Raw genomic sequence first — 11,802 nt, 5'->3', positions numbered from 1 at the left:
CCTGGTTAAGGTGAAGCCCATCCTTTCGGAATAGGCTCCCCTTTCCCCAGTATGTTGCCCAGTTCCTAACAAATCTAAAACCCTCCTCACTGCACCATCGTCTCATCCACGCATTGACACTCTGGAGCAGTGGCGTTCCTAGGGGGGGGTGGGTGGGTGCGGTCCGCCCCGGGTGCACGCCGCTGGGGGGGGGGGGGGTGCTGCGCGCGCCTGTCCTCCGTTGTTCCATGCTTCTTCTCTGCCCCGGAACAGGTTACTTCCTGTTCCGGGGCAGAGAAGAAGCATGGAACAACGGAGGACAGGCGTGCACCCAGCGTGGGGGGGGGGGTTCCTTCACGGGGGTGTCCTTTCGCCGGGGGGGGGGGTCCACACTGCTTCGGGGGGTGGGTCGCATCTGCGATCCGCCCCGGGTGCCAGCCCCCCCCCCAGGAACGCCACTGCTCTGGAGCTCTACCTGTCTCTTGGGCCCTGCACGTGGAACAAAGCAGAATAATTTATGATTTATAATGTGATAGAAAACCCAGATTTTAGTTAAGTCCAGACTGGTGGGTGTCAAAATATTTCTTTTTAACTTCAAAGGTCTTACATTCCGGGATTGTTTTAAAATTCACTTTTAATATTCTGACCATAAAGTCATTGATGCAGTGCTCTGGTCTTGCAAAGTGCTCTCCCTTAGAGGTGTCACCCTGGTTAGCTTTGTGGTGTTTAATGTGGTGCCTGTGTAAGTTGATTCTTGTCTTTAGCATCTGGCCTGTCTCCCCAACATAGCATCCTTCTTCACATTGTAGGAGTGGACACTAGATATGGCCTGCAGCAACCACTGGACTGGCAGGACGGCCTCAAGCTTTGTGCATATTACCTATGGACTTTGCCTTCTTTGTGCCACATTCCATACTTGAATGTTTACTGGACATTTACATTTTCTTGCACTGTGCCTTAATACTGTGCCTAACTACAAACTGTCAACTCCTGCTTGCAAGCTAAATAACTGTTTGAGTCAGGATGCAGGAGCAGTAGATAACAGCTTGTAACATTTAGTTGCCAAGGCTTGCACACTGAATCAGCCTACACGTAGACGCCACATGAATAGAAGATAGCCTGCATCTCTGAGCCTTATGCTCCAGTGAGCCTTATCAACTCTGTGAAAGAAGCATTGTGTGATTATATATGTGTGTGTGCTAAACAGGGAGATAAGTTTCGTTTCCCTTGCTAGTATCATTTCAGTATTATGACATATGTATGTACTGTAAGAACTACAAGAACTACAAATGTTTACTGCGCATGCCAACTGTGACGTATAAGGGGCCTAATGCGCAGGCCCAGAAGGGAAGTATAAATGTGAGTGTCAGGTGATTTCTGACACACAGTATCCTGAGATGGAACTCAGTACTGTACATTGCTAGCAATAAAGCTGTCTTGCCTTTGGAACCAGTTGCCTCTTGTCTCCTGATTTACTAGCCGAGGGTCCTGTTACATCTGGCGAGCCAGCCAGGAGTATATAGAGGGAAACGGATTATATTCTTTCCCCTCCCCCGCCGCACGGTCGAGTCGGGTGATCGCCCCCCCCCCCCCCCGAGCGGGTGGTGAGTGGCCACCGCTGAGTTCAGCGTCCACCCCCGAAGGAGGGCTGATAGATGCCGACTGGCTGGCGGTGGGGCTATGTGGTTCCAGCAAGACACCTTTCTTGAACTCCGAAGACAGCGGACAGGCGAGTATACTCTGGGTAGTTGACCAACCCAGTAAAGGGTCGAAGAGAGGCTTGATCTCCCTCTTAGCCAGTGTCAAGTACGGACTAGGTCCCGAAACCCACTAGGCTCCGGGAAGAAACCGAACGGCAGGGGAAGGGGCTGAAGGGGCAGGGGGGCGAGGTCCCCTATAGGACGGAACCAGTGCGCCAACTGCCGACAAGAAGGGCATTGGTGGGTGGACTGCCCGGAGAAGCCACGAGACCATAACCGAGAGGTGGCGGACGACGACCGTCCAAGGGGCCCCAGGCAAGGGCAACGAGGCCGAGGTCGAGGCCGGGGACACATCGAACAACAGGAGTGGCAGATGGCCCTTGATGCGGCCCAGGGCTACCCCGCATGAAGTGACCGGGAGGGCAGAGTCCCCACTGACCCTCTGGTGGAAATCCGGGTGGGGACACAACTAATGAGGACCCTATTAGATACAGGGGCCCAATGATCTGTCATCACCACTGCCATAGCCCCTCCCACGAAGGAAACCATACCGATTGTGGGAGCCTCAGGAAAGTCCCTCACAGCCCCGCTCCTCAAGGAACGCCATGTCCAAATCGGAGGAACGATGGTGTCCCACCAGTTTATACATATCCCTGAGTGTCCAGTCCCCCTGATTGGCCGGGACCTACTGTGTAAGCTCCAAGCCACTTTAAAATTCAAGGCTACGGGAGAAGTAGAAGCCCAGTTCGAAGACCGACCAGTAACACTCATCTGCCCTGTCCGAGAAAAATGGAGACTACACGCCCCCCTGGTCGCAGGCCCCGCTGACTGCTGCTATTGCCAGGATACCGCTTTCGCACGGCAGAGGAGAACCCTCATGGCTGGAGTGCCTGGCGTGTGGGCAGAATCAAACCCCGGAGGACTGGCGGTCAACGCCATCCCCATCTGGATTGAACTCAAACCAAATGCTCAGATTGTCAATCAAGGACAGTACCACATTCCTTATGCGGCCCGACACAGTATGCAAACGCACCTACAGAAACTCCTTCAACAAGAAGTCCTAAAACCAGCCAGATCTGCCTGGAACACCCCATTGTTGCCCGTTAAGAAGCCAGGGACATCAGAGTACAGACCTGTCCAGGACCTGAGGAAGGTCAACAACCAGGTGGCCGACATAGTGGCCCTCGTGCCCAACCCATACTCCATTCTAGCCCAAGTGCCAGCCCAAACCAAGTGGTACAGTGTCATTGATCTGAAGGACGCCTTCTTCTCCATCCCTCTTGCTGCTGATAGTCAACAGTTGTTTGCCTTCACGTGGGAAGACTTACAAACTGGGAGTAAGCAGCAATTCACTTGGACCCGACTCCCCCAGGGGTTCAAGAACTCACCCACTCTCTTCGGAGAGCAACTTGCCCAAGACCTGAAGTCATACCAGTGCGAGTACGGGCCTGTCGTCCAGTATGTAGACGACCTGTTGGTGGCCCGGGAAACGTACACGGATTGTGCAGAAGCTACCCTTTACCTCTTGAAAACCCTGGAAGCCCAAGGGTACCGAGCCAGCCGAAAGAAAGCCCAGATATGTGAGATCGAAGTCGAGTACCTGGGATTTCGCCTTCGAGAAGGAACCCGAAGGCTCGGTACACCCCGTACCCAAGCTATCCGCAACCAACCCATTCCTGCAAATAAGAAGGAACTGTGAGCGGTACTAGGAGCAGCCGGATACTGCCGGATTTGGATCATTCATTTCGCTGTTTTGACCCAAGACTTATACACCAAGCTGAAGGGACCTGAGCTCGAGGCCCAAACCCTCCAGTGGGAGAAACACGAACTGAAGGCTCTCGTGGACCTAAAGGAGGCCCTCGTGGCCCCGCCAGCGCTCGGATTGCCAGATGTGACTAAACCATTCCACTTGTTTGTCGACGAGAAGAAGGGTTTGGCACTTGGGGTCCTCACCCAAACAGTTGGCACCTGGCAACGACCCGTAGCATACCTTTCCAAGGGCATGGACAACGTGGCACGAGGTTGGCCGGGGTGTCTCCGAAGCATTGCGGCTGCATGTCTGTTAATACACGAAGCCAACAAACTCACCTTTGGCCAGACGCTCCTCGTGACAACGCCCCATTCCATCCGTGGCCTGCTCGAGAGCCATGGGCCCCGATGGATGACTAACTCCCGACTAGTCAAGTACCAAGCCCTCCTATGCGAGAATCCGGAGGTGCAAATCCAGGACACCACCAACCTGAACCCTGCTACCCCTCTCCCGGCCCCGGAACCACCACTCCATGACTGTGAAGAGGTAATGGCCACTGTACATTCTAGCAGACCCGACCTTAAAGACCAACCCTGGCAGGGGGGAATCACCTTGTTCACAGACGGAAGCAGAGGCGTATCTGCGTGGGGCCTCAGGGGCCTGGGCCCCCGCAGATTTCGCCCTGGACCCCCCTACCGCTGCCAACCCTCCCCCTCCGTTGCTGTCGCCTACCTTCGCTGGCGGGGGACCCCAACCCCCGCCAGCCGAGGTCCGCGTCCTCCTGCCGCTGCCGGCTGCCTGTAAAAGAATTCCGTCAGCTGGCGGGGGACCCCCAACCTCCGCCAGCCAAGCCGAGGTCCTTTCATTTCTTCCACTAAAGCTGGCGCCGAAAGTTTCTTCTGAGTCTGACGTCACTGGTCTCCATCATCCAGGCTCTTATCTTCAGCTGGGGGGGGGGGGGGGGGGAGGTGTTACAGCGAGAGCTAGGAGCTTTTGGACCAGGAACAAACCTTCTGCATGACACGTCTGCCCACAGATGAACCCTCACTCTGCTGTGACAAGCCCTCCCTTTTTATTAGGCTCTGAGCACATATTCAGAGCTATGGAAAGTTACAGAATGCTTCTCTACTGTGGGAACGTGGTCACATGCTTTCCAAAGTCCACGTGGCCAAGCTGGGCCCCGAAAAACAAGTGTCATCCTCCCATTCACATACCAAATTAGTTAGAGCTGTGTCTTATCTTCTGTATTCCAACTTATTTTCACACAATCAAAGTTAAACAACCATTTTTAAACAGAATTACTTCTAATCAACAATACAGACCCCGAGTGCACTGGTTGGTCCAAACAGGGCTGAAAAATAATCTATAAAATTCACTTCCATTACATAAGTTAGAACGATCTTCATAGAGGTTAATTTGGCGGTTTGAATGATTCAATCATTATCTCTGACTCTTGGGTCACAGCATATACAATGATATTGTGTGGCATGGCTGTGTACAATGGATATTTTTTGTATGTGAAGGGTGGAAAATGGAGTTGTGGAAGTAGCTGCATCTATCAGTTGGTTTCCTGTGTGTGTGTGTATATATATATTTGTTTATAGCCATTGTTGATAGAAATTGTGGTGTCTATTTTGGATAAGGGTCAGATTCCACTCCTTATTTCCCTTGATCTCTCAGCAGCATTTGACCTTGTTGACCATTCATTGCTTATTTCACACTCAAAGACACTGGACTAACCAGCCTTACCCTAGCTTGATTTACATCATTCCTCTCAGACTGTAGTTTTTCAGTAGTTTCCCAATCTGGAACCTTACTTCAAGACTTTAATATTCAATTCTTCATCTGTGCAGATTATATCTTACTGATCTACTCGGTTTCCCCTTTTTGTATTGATTTAAATCCACTTCACATGGCATTACAGGCTTTATCAAATTGGTTGTCATCTCACAAATTGGTTCTAAACCCAGCTAAAACTACTGCTTGCTGGATTATAGAATTTCTTTCTAAGCCTACATGCTCACTCTCACTGTTTGACCTTCCTATTATTCCAGTGGATTCATTCAGGTACTTGGGCATTATTATTGATTCTATACTTGCATTCGAAAAATAAGTCTCCCAGGTAGTCCAAAAACGTTTTTTTTTTGCTTCGGTACTTGATTTTTCCTCACTTCACACCCTAGTTCATTCATTTATCATATCTCGTCTTGACTACTGCAGCATGATTTATGCTGGTCTACCTCAATCTCAACTCTGTTGCCTTCAGACATTACAGAACTTCACTGTCCATTTGTTATTTAAAGCTCGCTGCTTTGACCCAGCTACCCCTTTTCTAGAAAAGGTCACTGACTCCTTCTTATCTTCCATGTTCAATTTAAGGTCCTTCTCTTTACTCACAAAACTCTTCACCTTAATAGCCCACCTTACCTTGCTTCCCTGGTCATACCATATACCCCCTCATGCTCTCTATGATCCCTGAATGCCAATTGACTAGTATTACCCTCTCCAAAACAAGCCCACTACGAGTCTACTCGTCACTCTGCTTTCTTTTTCCTGGCACTACACTTACCACCAAATATCAGATCTGAGCAATCCCTGTTGAAATTTAAGATCAAACTTTTAAACCGTTCTTCTTTCAGACTGTTTTTGGATTTGCCTCATGTCCGCATTTGAGTGCCTGGGTATGAATTCTGAGACACAAAGGCTGTTTTTCTCTTCCTTTCCCTCCCTCCTTCTTCTATTCCTTCTGTTTTTTTTCATCCTTTACTTTTAATTTTACTATGTGTGAATGATTTCTACACTATACTATTTTAATGGAGTTCCTTTCTATCTTTTGTATCTGATATTTTAATTTGTATTGTAAACCACTTTGACCTTCTGTAACATAAGGCAGTATATCAAAATTTTAATAAACAAACATTTTCTATGGAGTAATCAATTTTTAATCTGATTGAACGATGGTACGCACTGAAAGAACTGAAAATTGTTTTGAGAGTCTCTTCTCCCTCAGTCCAAATCATATGTGTTCAAAAACGTCTCTTCCAGTTCTATCATGAAAGGGTTTGCATATTGTGGTGCCATCCTGGTGCCCACACCTGATGTAATGAGAAGGGATCAGAGTGCAGGAAGGGGAAATATGAAGGGGAAGAGCACCTGGAGGGAAGAACAAAGAGATGTTATGAAGGATCTGAAAAGGGCTGAGAGGCAGTGTAAAGGGACAGCTCTATGAAGGGAGAGAGAGAAGGAGATGAGAAACAGGGTAGAAGAGAAGAGGTTCCATGGCAGGTAAGGTTTTTGAAGGAATGATACTGGGAGGAAGATGAATGAGAGCTATGGAGAGGTTGAGAGTGGAAGATGGAAAGCCCATGGATAGCTGAGATGTGAAAAGTGGGAAACTGAGGTCTAGAGGATGAAAGAAGGGGATAATGGCAGAGGGGGTCAAGATGGCATTGGGAGCAGATCTGTGAACATGTCACTTCTCCCTGTTGGTTGGTAGTAGGATGCTACTGCTTGTACCAGCTGTTTGCAGCATGGGGAAGTGAAAATAAACCTCCAGAACTTACCCTCCATTTCTGGAAGCTCTGCTGCATCTGATTCAGACCACATTGCCGAGAGCTGTCTCGCATCATGCAAGAACAGTAGAGCCTGCTTTGAGAGGAGTGCCGAGTGATTTGGCAGACCTCCATGCAAACCGGGCATAATTAAGCCCGGAGTTGAGACTGCCCCCCACCCTACCTGCAGCCTGTAGGCAAGTAGCAGCACTGGAAAGGGGTTAATTTTCCCAAGAGGTTGGCGGAATTCCCCTTCAAGGAGGAGCAGTTGTGCACAAAACTTCGGTGGAACACCTGACTGTGAAAAGAGCTGTGCCGCAGGCTGGAGTTTTGGAGAATGGTGCCTCTGAAGGTAACAGCTTACAGTTGGGGGAAATTAAGAAACCGGCCACTGTGGATTTAGAGGCTCTTTGGCAGGCTATTAGAACCATGGACACTAACCTCAAAATGCAATGTCTGTAATAAAAACTGATATTGGTGCGATCTCCTCCAAAGTGGAAAAGCATGGGGAATTGTTGACCAACCACGGAGAAATACTGGGGAGACAGGCTGAACGGTTAATGGAAATGAAACAACTTGAATGAACTTATGTGAAAGAGATATTTGGTGGCACGGAAGCTGGTGTATATGAAGAACCAGTTGAGAAAGAACAATCTGAAATTTTTGAATTTCCCAGATCTCCAACTTTCTTCTTTGAATATAGTGCGGAAATACTTTTGTGAGATTTTGTTAATACCATCTGAGAATAGCCCTCCTATTGTGACCATAGGAGGTGAGCCTGGAAGTTCAACTCCAGTTGGGATTGAGAGATGGCACAGATGATTTGAATTTAATAATGTTTTTGGAAAGCTCCTTGGAGGTCCTAACAGCTAGAATGACTCTCCTAGTGACTTTTGCTTTGGAGCATGATAAAGGTTGTCTTGAAGTTGTATTTCTGGCATCTTAATGAACAGTTTCTGGGTTCAAACATTTGTATATTCCCTCATTTGTCTCAGTTGACACAGAAGCACAGAAAAAGTTTTTGGCTCTTAGACCAAGGGATCTTGTGCTAAGTGGCACATTTATTTTGAAATTTCCTGCTAAATGTTGTGTTGCATATCAGTCTAAGAATTTTCTAGGCAACTGGTTGAATTTGTTGTGGTTAGGGAAGGGGTTGATGTGATAGTGGGTTCTGATGCTTTGTCTTAGAGATAGCACGTTATGGCTGCAGGTTACTGCCTAGTTCATACTGCTACCCTTGTGTTAAATTTTTATTTTTTTCCTTTATTTTGTTTAATTATTTGATTTGCCCCCCCCCCCCCTTTATAAAGTGGACTAAATATTTATAAATTGTATTTTTTTTCTCATGTTTTAAATTTGATTTTCTGATCCGCTTCAAGTTATGGAATAATATATTGAGAAATGCATAAATATAAAATAAAAAAATTAAGGGCCCTATTTACTAAGCCACGCTATAGGCGCGCTAACATTCTTAGCACGCGCTAAGACTAGAGACACCCATAGGAATATATGGGTGTCTCTAGCATTAGCGTGTGCTAAAAATTAGCATGTGCTAAAAACACTACAGCATCTTAGTAAACAGCCCCCCCCCCCCCCAAAAAAAAGAAGGGGAGAATCAGGGGTTAAACTAGCTGTAAGTGGAGATACAGAGAGGAGAGATATAGAGAAAAACAATGAAGTAGAATAATCAAATGTCAGAAATAGATACAGAGGGGAAGGGAAAAAAGGAGAAGAAGAAATGAAAATGAGACCCTTGAAAAGAACTTAGAGGAAGATCAGCACAAAGAAATAGGAAAGGAGAGACTGGGACCAACAACATAAGTAAAATAAAACAAATGTAGAACATATTTATTTTTCAGTTAAGTGCCAGGAACATGTCAGCTTTTAAAATGTGCAAGCCTTAATTATTTTACACTAGTGAAAAAGACCAGTTTCTGACAGAAATGAAACGGGCGCTAGCAAGGTTTTCCTCGGAGTGTGTATGTTTGAGACAGTGTTTGTGAGATTGACCGTGTGAGAGAGTGAATGTGTGAGTGTGTCCATGAGAGAGAGTGAGAGAGAGAGAGAGAGAGACTGGGTGCGAGTGTGTCCGTGAGAGAGAGAGTGTGTGTGTGTGAGAATCAGAGTGTGTGCCAGGGGCCCCTCCCTCCTCCCTCCCAGTTCTAGGGTCCCCCCTCCATCCCTCCCTCTGAGTTCCAGGGTCATCCCCCCTTGCCTCCGAGTTCCAGGGTCCCTTCCAGTTTCAGGGTCCCCCCCCCCACCCTCGCAGTTCCAGGGTCACATTCCCTCCCTCCCAGTTCCATAGTCCCCCCCCCCAGTTCCAGGGTCCCCCTACCAGTTCAAGGGTCCCTCCTCCTCCCTCCTAGTTCCACAGTCCTGTCCCCTCCCTGCTTGGTGGTGGTGGCGGGGGGGTTTGTTATCCACCTAAGGAGACACTGCTTCTGGCGTCCAGCAGCTGTCCTCACCCACAGAAAGCTGGAGCTCCCTCATACTCTTTCAGTGACACACATTGACAGGCAACGGCGGGGCCGAAGCAACCACGGGCACTTACAGTGGGGGAAATAAGTATTTGATCCCTTGCTGATTTTGTAAGTTTGCCCACTGACAAAGACATGAGCAGCCCATAATTGAAGGGTAGGTTATTGGTAACAGTGAGAGATAGCACATCACAAATTAAATCCGGAAAATCACATTGTGGAAAGTATATGAATTTATTTGCATTCTGCAGAGGGAAATAAGTATTTGATCCCCCACCAACCAGTAAGAGATCTGGCCCCTACAGACCAGGTAGATGCTCCAAATCAACTCGTTACCTGCATGACAGACAGCTGTCGGCAATGGTCACCTGTATGAAAGACACCTGTCCACAGACTCAGTGAATCAGTCAGACTCTAACCTCTACAAAATGGCCAAGAGCAAGGAGCTGTCTAAGGATGTCAGGGACAAGATCATACACCTGCACAAGGCTGGAATGGGCTACAAAACCATCAGTAAGACGCTGGGCGAGAAGGAGACAACTGTTGGTGCCATAGTAAGAAAATGGAAGAAGTACAAAATGACTGTCAATCGACAAAGATCTGGGGCTCCACGCAAAATCTCACCTCGTGGGGTATCCTTGATCATGAGGAAGGTTAGAAATCAGCCTACAACTACAAGGGGGGAACTTGTCAATGATCTCAAGGCAGCTGGGACCACTGTCACCACGAAAACCATTGGTAACACATTACGACATAACGGATTGCAATCCTGCAGTGCCCGCAAGGTCCCCCTGCTCCGGAAGGCACATGTGACGGCCCGTCTGAAGTTTGCCAGTGAACACCTGGATGATGCCGAGAGTGATTGGGAGAAGGTGCTGTGGTCAGATGAGACAAAAATTGAGCTCTTTGGCATGAACTCAACTCGCCGTGTTTGGAGGAAGAGAAATGCTGCCTATGACCCAAAGAACACCGTCCCCACTGTCAAGCATGGAGGTGGAAATGTTATGTTTTGGGGGTGTTTCTCTGCTAAGGGCACAGGACTACTTCACCGCATCAATGGGAGAATGGATGGGGCCATGTACCGTACAATTCTGAGTGACAACCTCCTTCCCTCCGCCAGGGCCTTAAAAATGGGTCATGGCTGGGTCTTCCAGCACGACAATGACCCAAAACATACAGCCAAGGCAACAAAGGAGTGGCTCAGGAAGAAGCACATTAGGGTCATGGAGTGGCCTAGCCAGTCACCAGACCTTAATCCCATTGAAAACTTATGGAGGGAGCTGAAGATGCGAGTTGCCAAGCGACAGCCCAGAACTCTTAATGATTTAGAGATGATCTGCAAAGAGGAGTGGACCAAAATTCCTCCTGACATGTGTGCAAACCTCATCATCAACTACAGAAGACGTCTGACCGCTGTGCTTGCCAACAAGGGTTTTGCCACCAAGTATTAGGTCTTGTTTGCCAGAGGGATTAAATACTTATTTCCCTCTGCAGAATGCAAATAAATTCATATACTTTCCACAATGTGATTTTCCGGATTTAATTTGTGATGTGCTATCTCTCACTGTTACCAATAACCTACCCTTCAATTATGGGCTGCTCATGTCTTTGTCAGTGGGCAAACTTACAAAATCAGCAAGGGATCAAATACTTATTTCCCCCACTGTACCTGGATAAAGTTTGTATTGTTGACAAATGATCTGAAAATACAGAGTTAAAAATTGCTGTTTCTACTGGGTAGAATAAGTTTTAAAGCTGTTTTAGTGATATTTAATTTAGATTTCATGATATTCATATGTACAGATGGGTAGCTTTCAAATAAATTTAAAAGGTGTGCAGTAAGAAGCCAAAAACAAAAACCTTTTGTCTTTTACCTGTTAAGGCACAGTTTATCCAGTAGAAACAGCTTTAGACGTGTTTCAGATGGAAGAAGAAAAAAAAAAAAAGACGACAATGTGGATCAGCAGCTCCTAGGTGTGCTTGGTTTTGAGTGTATGGGAATGATGGCTGTGTTGGGGAGTGGAAACAGAGATTAACCAATGGGCTTCCTTGTTTACATTGTAGTTGATTGGGTCACTTCCACTCGTGTGTAGTAATCGTCCTGGTGCATGGCCAGAGTTGGAGAGGAGAGGGGTTGCGGCGGAACGATGAGCGAGCGGCCACAGGGGGGTGGGTGAGGGGGGACTGGATGCAGCGGCGATTTTGTTTGGTTTTGAGTGTATGGGAATGACGGCTGCGTTGTGGAGTGGAAACAGAGATTAACCAATGGGCTTCCTTGATTCGTTGAGTGTCAGTGCTCCGCCCTCGACGTCATCACGTTTGATGCGAGGGAGGGGCAGACACTC

Source organism: Microcaecilia unicolor, chromosome 11 (assembly GCF_901765095.1).
Source record: "Microcaecilia unicolor chromosome 11, aMicUni1.1, whole genome shotgun sequence".
In the NCBI taxonomy this organism is placed as follows: Eukaryota; Metazoa; Chordata; class Amphibia; order Gymnophiona; family Siphonopidae; genus Microcaecilia; species Microcaecilia unicolor.
The sequence above is the reverse complement of the archived record's forward strand: the minus strand, read 5'-3'. Positions refer to the sequence as shown.